Here is a 13,811-nt window from a genome sequence, read left to right as displayed (position 1 = left end):
GCGACTGGGAGAGCTAAATTCTATAAATAATACTTATGGAGTTCCCCATGAAGAGCCAATTTGATAAACCAAGAGTACAAATGTGTGAAATTACTATGAAATCTATGAACACAAAACATCGTTTCGCAGTGCTGCAAGTTGTAGCATATTTTCTAAACTTGCGGCAATAAATGCAATAAATGGTAACACATAGAATTAACTGCACCCCCTTTAGCTTGTGTATACAACGAGTCACAAAGCAAGTATTAAGATAAACTACAAGAGATATATAGGAGAGATAAACTGTTACATCTGTCAGACGCAAACCCAAAGCTGCAGGGCGGTTAAAGTAGGGCATTCTCACAACACACAGCAAACAGTTATTACATAGTAGCAACATGTGGTGGTTGAACCTTTAACAAGAAGCAAGCCCATTTTTTATTTCAGATTTACCTCTAGCAACCCCTACTCTATGGTATGCTTTGGTAGAGTAGCATCATGATAACAGGCAACGTTGAGATCGCCATTGTGACCGTCAGAGTGAGCATGCGGCAGTTCAAACATCAATTTACGCTTAATGTGGTGACAAAATATTTGGAAGGAATTTATTCTGTTCACCAGTTTACTTGAGTACATTTCACGCCATTTCAATTCCCGAGCTAGACTAATCATTCTACCATGTAAGCAATCTTGTTTTGCTATAGATAGCACGCATTTTCAATAGTGCGGAATTAAACGAAAGGTGTTTGCAACATTTTTTAAGCAGAGTATATGTGGTCAACAATCTCAGTAAAAAAAGTACACAAGAAACACAATTGAAGGTAAATATTTATTCACCATAGACGGAAGGCCAACATAGGTAAAGTATGTGCAGCCCACAGACTACCGAATAGCAAATAGTGTAGTAACAGTAACGCCCAACAAGAATAAAAAGAAGAGAAGATGAGCAACACCGACCATAACGATTAAGGTGGGAAAAGTTTCTGTTTTAAATTAACATAGTTGTACACCCTATCCGGTTCCGGGTACGGTAATCTGTTTTTTCTCATATCTGCCAGCTAAGTTTTCTAAGAGCTTGCCCATTCCGACATCAGTCAGGCTGGCATAGTCAGTAACTGGCAGTTTGGTGCTTTCACCTGTCCAGCAAACAGAAAGAAGTACTTCTAGCCGGCCATCGATGTCATTCTAGCGACCGGTTCAGATGTTGGCAAAGGGTAGGCCATCTTTTACTACTTCACCATTTACCTTTTAAACAGAAAGGACCAAGGTGTGTAATGCACTAACGCAATGTGCTTCATTTCTCGGTTGCTAACATTCAGGAAAAAAAAACTTTCTCCGAAAGCATAAACAGACTACACCATTTTAGTTTCGGCTTGGCTAGTTTTGGCTTTCTAATGAGCTTCTATGTAGTGCTCAGAAGTGTGTTTTTGCTGGCAATAGAACTTTCAGATCTGCTTGTTTCATTGTTAATATTCTCAGTAATGCTTTTTTTATTTCACATCAAATGTTTGTTGATAAATAGGTGAAGAGAAGAAAATAGACTAAATCAAATCATTTTCTCCTTGCTTTTCGGTAACGTTAACTTCATAGCCTGGTAACTTTTACCGTACGAGTTTAAAATCTTGACACTTTAAATCAAGGATTAAAAGTTTTGATACTCCGGATCAATTACAAAGCCATAAAAGGGTACGAGTAATCTACAGCCAATTTATATTATCCTTTGCTTGGTGTAAAGGCTCTTTTGGTATTTATGTGTTATTAGTCTCAATTGGTATTGCAGGATTTTCTTTTATTGTTTTTTTTTTAAATCAAACGAATGTCAGACGAATATGGTCACACATTGGAGCAAACTAAGAAATTCTAGGATAAAGAATATGTTAGCATTTTCTTTTTAAGTTTTATTACAATCAATGTTGACAGAGTATAAGAAAGCAAAGACAAGATAAGACGTTTTGTTAAGGTAGTAAGCTGATTTGATTGTGTTGCTGATCATCAATTGGAGTAATAAAAAACCAGTTCTGAGAACAATACTAATAAGATTTTTTTTTATTCTAACATCACTTGAAAGTTTATTGGTATGCAAATTAGTATCTGCACAATCTTAAATATAATGGTCTACCTGCTTCAAATTCGAGAAAAACAGTAAAGCTTAAATTTCCACGTTTTATAACCGGCATAAATCATTTACTGCCACGCATTGCAGAATCTGAGGTATCTTGTAAAACGTTGTGCACCGTTGCTTGGGGTATCTTAATTTCGCACAGGTAGAAATTTACAGTTTCATAACATTTTCGTTCAGGGAAAGTGTCACTGTCTCAGAAAATGAAGAGCAATATGAGTAAAACTGATGAGTAAGTTTGTTACCACCGCCGTCGAATGCCACAGTGGCGAGCGATTCTCGGGAGAATAAAAAAAGACTGGCTACGGTACGCTTGGAATGAAAAGGAGGAAAGAAGGAGAAACATTTCATTTTCCTTAGAATACCGATGATTCCATCAACCGCGCCTGCAATGGCTGTAATAAATTAATATTCTTCGCTATAATGTAAAGTCATTCCACTTATTTATGGTTCCACATGGTAAACGAAACTTAGGCTGTGGTAAAGCCTAAATCGAGGGAAAGATGAATAAAATAACCAATAGGACACAACCGACAATCTCATCGTCTAGGGAGATTTCACAGCAGCTAGCATAAGCAGCTTGAACATCAGTAAACTAATGTTACGCGTGGGTTTGACACACCAGCCTAAGAACGCTCACCGTTTCAGTAAAAACAAACTTGATAAAATACTTTCCTGCAGAGTGGCGTTAGTCATAACAAGTTTCGTCACGTTGTGGAATGCCGCTAGCATTGGAAGCATACCTTTCGCTTTCATCCAGTATTTCCATTAAATTGAAACCGGAAGAGGAAGAGCTTTACGGAAGACATGAAGAAAATGTAGTGAATTAAATCCCAAAGCAACTGCGTACTTTCTAGATGGTATGAAACGCACAAAAATGGCTTTTCAGCGATGTGGTTAAGCCAGTAACAGAAGAAGAGAAGTAGCAGAATGTACCAGCAAGATTTATCATTGTGTTAGAAACTTGTAGAAACATACATATCAATCGGAAACAAAAAAGAATGCTACCACGGCTAACAATTGTTTCATCCACGGTCACGGTTCACAGTCCTACAACAAATTACATCAGATAAGTGTGATGTAAGTATTATCCGCTCTGGTCTTAAAAGTAGTGAGTGCTTACTGACATACTCAATCGATTGTCAAAGTCAAAAAGAGAAAGCCTATATGCAAACGAAAGTTAATGTATATTTTCTTTAATTAAATTATTACTCAATCTTACCTTATATTATTATTTATGTTATTCCAGATAATACAATTGAAACATCACAAGATTAATAAATAATAGTGCATGCAGGCCATTAAAGCATTTGAAATGTGAACATATTTTAATCATAGCAGAAAAATAAAGCATATAAATGAATGTTTTTCCATCTATAACATATTCCCTTGTATATACTAATCCAAAATGTTGAATTTTACATTACCGTTTTGTGTTCCAAAAATGTTAACATTTCTCCACCACCCCGTTTGGTCTTTCCTAGAAGCAATAAACAAAACCCTCTAATGAAGTTGCTTGAAGCTTCAATGTCTTACTCCACAAATTCTGTACCATCAGCCAGCTCGCTCTTAGCTCCCCTCCGAGACAAATCCAAACTCCCAACTGACGGTAAACTCCTACGCGCGCGAAAAACGTGTGGAATTCATTGCGGCAAAGGAAAACGAGTGTGGTAGATAATGGGAAAATGATGTGATAATTAGTTGAATAAATTTGGCCGAACAGATACAAGACACTGCCGGACTGCAAATGAGGAGCTTCCAAAGGGACGAGATCGTCGCATAACAGCATAACGGGCTCGATTATCCACTTCCGTTTGTTCTTTGGAGGGTAAAGCGTTCACTTGCTCTTTTTCCTTACTCGGGTCTTTAGTGTAGAGATGCTGCAAATGACAGAAGCTGACAGAAATCAGGCACGCGCCTGCTGGAACTGAGTTGGTTAGAAAGTGACGCAAAAGGTGGATACAGAAAGTGGCCATTTTCGTGCATTGAAGTGAAATAGTCACAAATGGAATTGAAGTGTTATTGGGTCCATTCTCTTGTTTCTGTGATGTTTTGATTGCTTGTTCTTCTGATTTTATGACTAAATCAGTAGCCAAGAACGGATAATCAGCAAAACGAGCATCAAAGAAAATTTGGTCTACCATTTCCAATTAGACATTAACATTTTAGTTATTTAGTTTTATTAGACATGAACTCGTTATTTAGTGTAGGATAAGGGTGAGGATATCGTTGTGTGTATGATACGTATGTGATTAGATCAAGAGAGCTAGCAAGTGGACGATCCAAACATGACCCATGCCCTTGGTTTATTTTGGAGAGCAAATATATCAATTTAAATTTTGATATCAGTTATAATCAAATGATTTCCTAATTAATTTTTTTTCATTGGTCAATTTCAACATTTGAATCAATATGATAAATCTTTTTTTAAGTACTGGAGTAACTAATTCTGTTGAAGTACATCTGTTGAATTAAATTGAAGCATTATTTAACATTATTATCTCAAGTCATGAAATATGGTGGGCGAATCTAAAATTATCGAACTCTTCATGACGAGTTTAATCCGGTCCAGTGAATCACTCATTACATGATAAATCATGCGAGAGTGTCTCTTCTATATAATTTGAATGAAAAGTAAAATCATTGGTCTCAGGACTGCAAATGTGCTTATGAAAAGAGCATGAACAAAAAACATTTTCATTCTTAGTATGGTATATATCTTTAGTTCACTATTTATATGTCTTTATTGAAAAAGTTGTCGATTGTTTTAGTATTTTCTTTACTATTTCCCAAATGCATCGTTTCTAGAACGATCTGTTTTGGTTTTTGTCGAGGAAGAGCTTGTTGCTCCGCTGTAAATACTTTGGTATAAATTCTACAACACACTTTCACATCACATATGTAGTCATATGAAACTCCTTCAACTGACAGAAATTGGCAGGGGAAACATTATCCTTCATGAACAAGGCGATCCAAAAAAACGCGCTAAAAACACTCGTCGATATACCACACAATTGTGCCTTACATAATTATACGACACATCTGCACATGACAATACATTTATATTACACGATTCCTAGAAAATCTCATTTGCTTAAGCGATGATAGAAATAAAGAAATGAGCAATGCAATGTCACAATCGGTTGTGACCTCGATTTCAGAAGTACTCACACACAAAAAATATATCCCACACATAAATAATATTACTCTGATACGAGATTTTTTTCATTTAAAGAGTTTTTTGTTCAGCATTTAGATTTCTTCGTTATGCGAAAATTTGTTATAAGGGTTACTCGTTATTAGAAGTTTCACTGTGTAATTATATGTTTATTGTCAAAGATACTTTAAATACATTTAAGCTTCATTCAATATAGTCATATATAGAGTTTTTTCTTAAAGTTCTGTGAGTTTGTCTTTAGATAGCTCTAAGTTAACCCAGGAAGCGAATGCAATAGTGAATCTAATCTTGAGGACTATTTCATCTGATAGGCATAATACATACACGTTATCTGAATGAAAGATTCAATAGGCATGCTGCATAGCAATATTCAATGGTGAGTGAGGCTACTTCCATTGGAATGGTAACGGACCATTGCTAGTAGTGTCTGCTATGGCTAGATATCCGATTTAATTACCGTATAAAATGTGTACAGTCTTCAAAAGGGTTTGCAATCTGGTCAGTGTACAAGACAATTTTTGTGTTTGCATCTCAAGATGGCTATACTATGCCACCGACTATTCTGTAATCACATTAGATTCAGAGTATGGAGTGTAAAATCTATAACACATACACACTCATACTCTTCAATGGCATTTCTTCATTAGCATTGTTTAAACTGTGTTGTCCTTACGGATGATAGCATCCTAACATAGAGCGAGTAGTTGCACATACATGACAGCCAATAGAATATTTTATGCTTGCAGCACAACACCATTCATTTTGCCGTCAATGTTCTTCAAATTACCAGACAGGATGCTTTCAGGGGTTTGGAATAGAGGATTTGATTTCGAAAGCTCTTGTACTGAATATGCCTTTGAAAATTAAGCTAACTTCGTTCTTTGCCAGACGGGAGGTGAATATTTTACCACATCTAGTATTTTTTCATCACTTCTTTACACATGTGAGGACACAGGCTGGTCTGGTTGCCTATTTCTTTCTTCCAACACTCAAATAAAAACTTCCAGCCAAGCTGTTTGTGAACAATAGTATATAAAATGTGGATATATCCGTATACGTTCTGCGGTGTGATATAGACCAATCATTGAGAACCGACAATGACACGCGACTGCATTCGAAATCGTGATTTGTATTTAAATTAAGCAATTTTACTCTTCCAACTATTTAACAATAATCTACCCAGCGATACGGTTCTGTAGTGTCAAAATCCGGGTCGACTCAAAGTTTGCCTGTAAGCTCGTCAGGTGAGCCGAAACGGTAGAGAGAACATAGTTAGGATTTCCAAATCTCATCATTTTTCGGGTCAGGTAGTTTTCACTTTCTCACTAACATCCGTTTCTAGTAGCTGGTCATTGTCTGGCACCAGCAGAAACAATATCAACAAAAACAGGCCATGCGGACACATTCGACCTCTGAAATACGCTAAGCAACACGTACTGGTAGAGTACGTGCTTTCGAGCCATGCATTGGGGGACGGATGCATCAATTTCCTGCAAAGCTTCCGGGATGCACATAGCTTAGGCTGGAAAGTTGCAGCTAAGTTAGAATGCTTCAACTATCGTGCTGACAAATGTGAATTTTAAAGGCATATCCAAGGGAAATAAGGAACGGATTTTAGTGAGCATGTGGGAAATGTGGTGGTGGTTAAGTGACAATTTTAGACAAGTTTATACCCCAAAACAAAACGGCTTTTGCTTTGAGACTGCCTTTGCTAGTCGCCAGTAGTTAATATTCTTCTACTGATCCTACTATTGCTGATACGAGCTTTGTAAATCTGTACTAAGCTGAGACTCCAGTCGATTCATGTTGGAATACTGCTGCGATTTTATTTGCTCTCTTTATCATTCAAACGCCAAGGATTAATTTAGTCTTTTTGACTTATTGAAATTGGAGTGAATTCAAGCCATAACAACCCAGTCACAGAACACTATTTTCCGTCTGTTATCCTAGAAGAATTTGGCTTCATTGAGGCTCAAACACATTATTTTTCTCTAACTTCATTTTTAACAATTTCAATAAATTAAAATGATACACTAGATAAAGGCGTGCTCACAACTCGAAAATCGAAAATATCAGTCGAAAGCCTTTTTAAATCAGGTAAAGTCAGGTAGGATTAAGCGATTATTGTTCGAACTGCTTGAACTATCTGTTGGTTTAAAAGTAAGAATCTTTGCTTTCATGGTTTCATTCTAACTTCCTTAATATATTATATGATTCTTTGGTAATGATTCGCTACCACTGTCATTAAAAGAAACAACAAAACTTAATGCCACCTTATTCAAATAAATATACAGCAGTTAAACATAAATATACTTTGCAAGCAGTTATACATAAATATACTTTAAATATATATTTTAGTTATTCTTCTTCTTGTTTCGCTCTTCTGTTTTGCGTATTAGCCTGCACGCAATGTAAAATTGTAGAGTGTTTTTAGTAGTTCTTCAAATGATCTGTTACTTATTGTGACATTTGCTAAAGTATTATCTATGCATAATATATTCAAATTCCAAGCTTATCAGGCTAAATAAGCGTAAATAGAAGAAAACATTACAAATAGCAATCGATTTCAAAAGCCTTTTTCACATATAAAACAAACCTTTAAAAATGAAACACTCAATACTGCTCTTTAAATTGCTTTAATTTACAGCCTAATAAAATCAAGTGGACTGCGGATTCTCCAGGCACAACGTCAAAAAATGGCTGCAACATACCATTTATCAAGTTTTTGTAGCATTTTTAAGCTTGTTACCCTTTCTTATTTGTTTGATAGGTCGGTTAGGGAAAAAGAGGTATTTGCTTTTATCCATTGATTGTGCCATAACTAATTGTATTGAACTAGGCTTCTGAGCCTTTCCCGTGTCGTAAAAACGATATAGCAAGATCCCGCTACGAGACTCAACATACACTGAGGGTAAATGATACTTATTGAAAAGTGTAAAACAATAAAAAAAATATTCCCTTCACAACCCCTCTCCACACCCTACGTAGAACATTTCTTAAAGCAATAAAAAAGTTAAATGAACGAACCAAGGTGTAAAAACTTTTTCCTGGTGAAGAAGGCGTTTATGCCGTACTGTAGTGTTTAGAGCGGTTCGAAACGGATAAAAACCACGAAGACCCATGAAGCAAAACAGCGAAAAAATGAATAAAAAAGAAAAGGTGAAATAAAGGATAAAATTCCAACATGAAATATCAACCGAAAACTCGTTGCGTCTTGAAAATAAACCCGCAAGACAATCAACAGCATCAAGACGTTCTACACAGCCCCCCTTGACAGCGGCCCCTTTGGAATCGTTAGGATAAAATCGTACCAACCATTGCTACGCCCAATTTATTACTTAATTCCACCTAATGAGGCACCTTCCGACCAAGAAACAAAGTTTTCCATTCCTCTTTTACCAAATTCGTGGCATGCGCTCTTCCTGACCCATGATCGAGCAAGGTAAATGAGGAAGTACTTTATTTTATTTCCATGTTTAGTGAACTGAGTTTACGTGAGAAAACCTTAGATCGTAGATGAGTTGGAAGGAGAAGGACTACAAAAAAGAACGAAAAATGTGGTAATTTGATCGAACCGTGGAGCGAGACATAGCAAGCAGCGATACGTCATGACCCCGCGTGTCGAAATGCGTGAAAATCTTGATACTATTTACCGACTGGCAGATTAACTTATTCTCTTTTCGTTTGTTCGTGTTTTTTTTACTATTTTACTGTACTGAAAAAAGTGCTGTTTTCGATACTCCTTAAAGTATGGCTCAGGAAAAAATATTTCCAATTTTTTTACAAATGATATATAGTTTATTTTTAATATTTTTTACGTAACAAGTGTCTAAAGTGTTAAAAAAAATAAGTTTTTTAAACTTGTTACACTTTTAAAGTATTGTATCGGAGTTTTTTAAACCAAATGAAATATATCTTCAACATTTTTGAATTTACATTGAAGAGTTGTTTAATAAATAATTAGTTGTTGCAAATATATACATTTAACGCGTAACAATAAATTTATCACATTTTGAAAGTTTCAATCGCGGGAAGTTTTAGATCTGGTCGTATTGTTATCTTTTTTCTGTTTTTCTATAGTTTTATTCAATAGACATCTACTTTTTTATCCAAAGTTTGAGTTTGGTGAATGAAATGGTAAGGAAGGCGACCACTCAATCCAACGTTTCGATTGCCTCGAGTGTTAATTTCACACCGGATGTGGGATGTGCGTTGCTATCGATGTACGTGTGTGCGAGAGGGCTTTGCTGGCGAGGGAGAAACTTTTTTATTGCTTTCATAATGACCTCGTGCGATATGACTTCGGGTAGGCCGGAGGGATCTTGAAACGCTGTGTTTCATTGATTTTTAATTTGCTCCTCCAGGCTAGGCAGAAGAATCCGATACGCAGAAGGCAAAGCGATACTGAACCTCAGATTTAATTTGTTCTTTTTTTCATTGTAGGAACGCGGTATGTTGCTATCAAAGGTGTGTTATCTATGTAATGTAATGTAATCTATGTGTGTAATAATAGTCTGCTCAAAGAAGTAGGAAAAATAAATGATAAAAGCTGATAGAGGAAATACGATTAAATATGTATCACACTCTGCTAAATGGATCAAACAGGGATTTGAAAATCATGGAAGCGTAAGTTGAGTTGCAATTTAATATGAAATGGATTTTATTGTCGGTGCTGATTGCACAAAAAGTCAATTTTTCCATTATACAAATATTTATTAGGCAAAAATGATGAAATAAAAAGAATAAACATAATTAAAACATGTTTTAATGCACAGAATATACAAATCAATACAAACAGAAATCTTTAAAAACGTTAATTTTATTGCACGGCTCTTTTCTTTTTCTTCCAAGAAGCAACGCCACGAACATTCTCACTAAAAGAGCAATCTCGTTTAATGACATCGCACAAGCATTTTCTTACACAAGCAGTGTCTGGAAACAGTTTTATGATTGACTGTTTTATAAGAGAGATAAATGAAAGTCACCAAAGCAAATAATAAAAACTAGTAAAACTAAATAATAAGAAATAAACGCAATGAAATGTTCAGAAAAAATAATGTTGCGAAAAATGATAGTTTACTTCGGATTTTAAAAGCTAATTCATACACACAAACACGCACATATATCAATATTATAAATACATAAATCATATAAATAATATATGAATATATATATTGCCCAACGGATACAACAAGATCCAGGAGGACATTACCCGTATTTCCCACAACAATAAAAATACTTACGAGACTTTATCCTTCCTAATTGCAACGATTTTTTTCTCAAAACTTTCCATCGAAAATCGAAGGACTGGTAATATTTGTAAAAACTTTTTCTTATACTAGCGATCGGTTTATGATCGGCATAATGTGATCTGGATCGTATAAAAATAATGTATGAATATTAATAAATGATTGAATTGAATTTAATTTAATTAAATACACCATGTTTGAAATGCAAAATGCTCTATTAGGAATTTCAGTCACCTTTATGTTCAATACAAACTACTCACCTGCGTTATGATAAAAATTGTTAGCAATAAGAAACTTTTTATGGATGAAAATCTCACCTCGCATTGAAAAATTCAAGAGTATGATGAGGTGTTAAAATTGACACTTACATTGAAAATGTTTATTTTATCGCTAGGAAACTCATCTTCTTCGGATCTGGGTTATACTTTCACCTGATGTACGGGAGACAAATTTAACGGAGCCCATTTTGCATCCTGCCACTCAATTTCAGCATAATTTTATGGACGAAGCTTTCTGGTTTGTGGCCAGCATTTGTGCGCTGATGGGTCGATATGTGTTTTGTCCTACCAGGAAAGATAAAAACCGTCCACCTTTTCTCTTCAGAAATGCTGCAGTTATCAGTGATGATGGCAAAATTGAAGCCACCGATCGCCCTTGGGTATTTGCGGTAAGATGTAGAACACTCAAAAAGGATATAATGTTACCATCGCAATGCAACGCCCAAACCTAGTTATAAAATTGTGATTGTAGCTTGGTTTTGACCATCAAATCTACCAGTTTGTAAGGCCAAGCTGTGTGTGCCAGAATACAAATCGTGTCATTTAGTGCTCAGATTGTCGAGACATTGATGACATTGTGGAGAGAACTTGTTGTAGGTAAAAAATGTTTATAACTTTATTTCCTTTTACTTTTGTTCTTATGGGATTGTCTTTGTATGAACGGTTTGGTCTGAATATGTTCGAGGTGTTTTGGTGTGGTGTGGATTGGTTTGCTGAAAGTGTTATAATAAATGTGTTGCTGCATATCTATATCTGATAGTGTAGTTTGTAATAAGTTCTGTATAGCAGATATGCTACATTCCAAAACAAAATATTCACAACTAACTTATTACAAGCGATTTTTCGTAATAAAGCATAATTAAACTGAGCCGCAAACACTATTTCAGCAGTTGTATGTTGTAGTTGCATGTATAGAAACGTTCTCATTTACTTCATCGCAGGGTTGGCATTCATTTTGGCAGCCTAAAGATCGTCAAGCCAATCTGTGCTACTACTGCTGCTGCAATGACTGCTAGTGGGATGTGGTTTTTGCACGGAAATATGGTTCCCATAAAATTCCACAATCTTGCCCATCATCTACCACCAGAGTGCAAGCGCTAAGGTACATAAAACAAAGGGTAAGCCTCTTAACGTCGTACATTGAATTTAGCACTTTCCCATTATTAGTTATTCCATGAATAAACAATTGTTCAATGCACTGCCCGTTCAGCTTCAACACAAGCACCGTTCTAACACGATGTTCAATCTGCTCATTTCGACCAGTTCATCGTTGCTTTCATTGAACAATATCGCTCTGTGAATATATTGAAACATATGAAGGTTCACGCGATGAAGTCAATATGGAGTCCTGTTTGAGGGAAAAGCATTAAGTTGTTTATATTTGCCTGCAGACATGGCCGTATGATTACATCAATTTTGCCGCTCAGAGCTATTCAATGAAAAGAGCAGTGTAGAATCTTAATAATATTGATCACTTCATATTTTTTATCATAACAAGCTACATTGACCAGGTCACAAGGCTACGCAAAGGATCTTACTTAAAAGAATGAGTAAACTTTTGCGGAACAAGGAAATATGTGTGTTGTGGTGATACGCTCAACTTGTCTTTATCGTTCTTATGTTACATTTTCTTTATCCAAATCCCTGTAATTTGCTCTTATTATTCCTCTATCTTAGACCAGAGGTTCGTTTTGGTCTACCCGTTATACGGTGCCTGACTACCTACAATCAGGCACTTTATTTTTCACATGTACTACATCGAATATGTGCTATCTTTGTGTCTTCCTGGACAGTTCTTTAAACTGCGAATCGGAAAACCGTGTTACATCGATTAAGATACTCCTCGGCTATGCTGGTACAAATAATCAAACTGGTATAAAAAAAATCATAGAAACCAAGCAATTTTCTTAATTTTCAAAACTGGTGTTCTAAACTAAGATTATCCAAATACGCAAATCAAGCACAATCATCATCAGCGCTCTAATGTCCTGACTTAAGCTTGATGCCCGTAGTATCTACGGCGAGAGTTTACTACTAACAGTGAAATCATATGCACAGTTCATCCTCCTAAAGTGAGAGAACAAATTGCTATAACATATTAAAAACAATTGTACAAAAAGTTCTGAAATTTAACATTGTTCGAGTATTAAAATTTAAGTTTGCAAAAGATTTAATTATTCATTCAATAGTGAATATTTACAGAAGTGTTGGGTCTGAATATGACATCATATGAAAATAGAATTTTTAACATCGTTATTTTCGAAGCGTCATGAATCGTGGAGAAGATAGAATGTCGCGTATTCTTCTATTTATTCACTACTACCGTAGTCGATAAATTTGTTACATATATAACAGACTTACGTGTACAACATACCGTGTATGTTTCGTACCGTGTACGAAAGACCAATAATAGAATTTCAACTTTTTTTTGCATCCACAATTCACTTTTTTTCCTATGGTTGAATCCTGAATCCAAAGAAGATATTCCTGCATAATTAATGCCTGACCTTGATGCCTGATTAGTTTCAGTACTGCCTGGATTCACCCAAAACTGTGAATCTCTAGCGTAGAATTCATAACTGAAAAGAATAGATGTGCTTTTCGTGGTAGGGAAGAGTAATAATAACGCTGATGATTGTATTATACATGACAATAATTCGAAAATAAATAATTGACTTGAAACAAAGATACTAGGCCATGAAATATATTTTTTTCAGGCTATTATCTTCTGCTTCGTCATCGAATAACGCGTTTTTTGTTTTATTTCTCGTAAGAACGGCCTAGTTGTTCGTATCACTTGAATAATGCATATCTTTGGTTGAACTTATTGGATTCACTGCTGTTATTAATCGGGCAATGTTTGCTCTCGATGATCGTAGAACGCAATTTGGCTCCTCTGACCCGTTCCTACTGTGCCGCGCTTTCAATGCCGTCAGCGTCGCTTTTGTGCCGAGGATTTCGCCGACTGAGTTTAATGATCGTGTTTCTGTGCTAAATTCTATCACACA

This window comes from Anopheles coluzzii, chromosome 2 (assembly GCF_943734685.1).
Source record: "Anopheles coluzzii chromosome 2, AcolN3, whole genome shotgun sequence".
NCBI lineage: Eukaryota > Metazoa > Arthropoda > Insecta > Diptera > Culicidae > Anopheles > Anopheles coluzzii.
The sequence above is the reverse complement of the archived record's forward strand: the minus strand, read 5'-3'. Positions refer to the sequence as shown.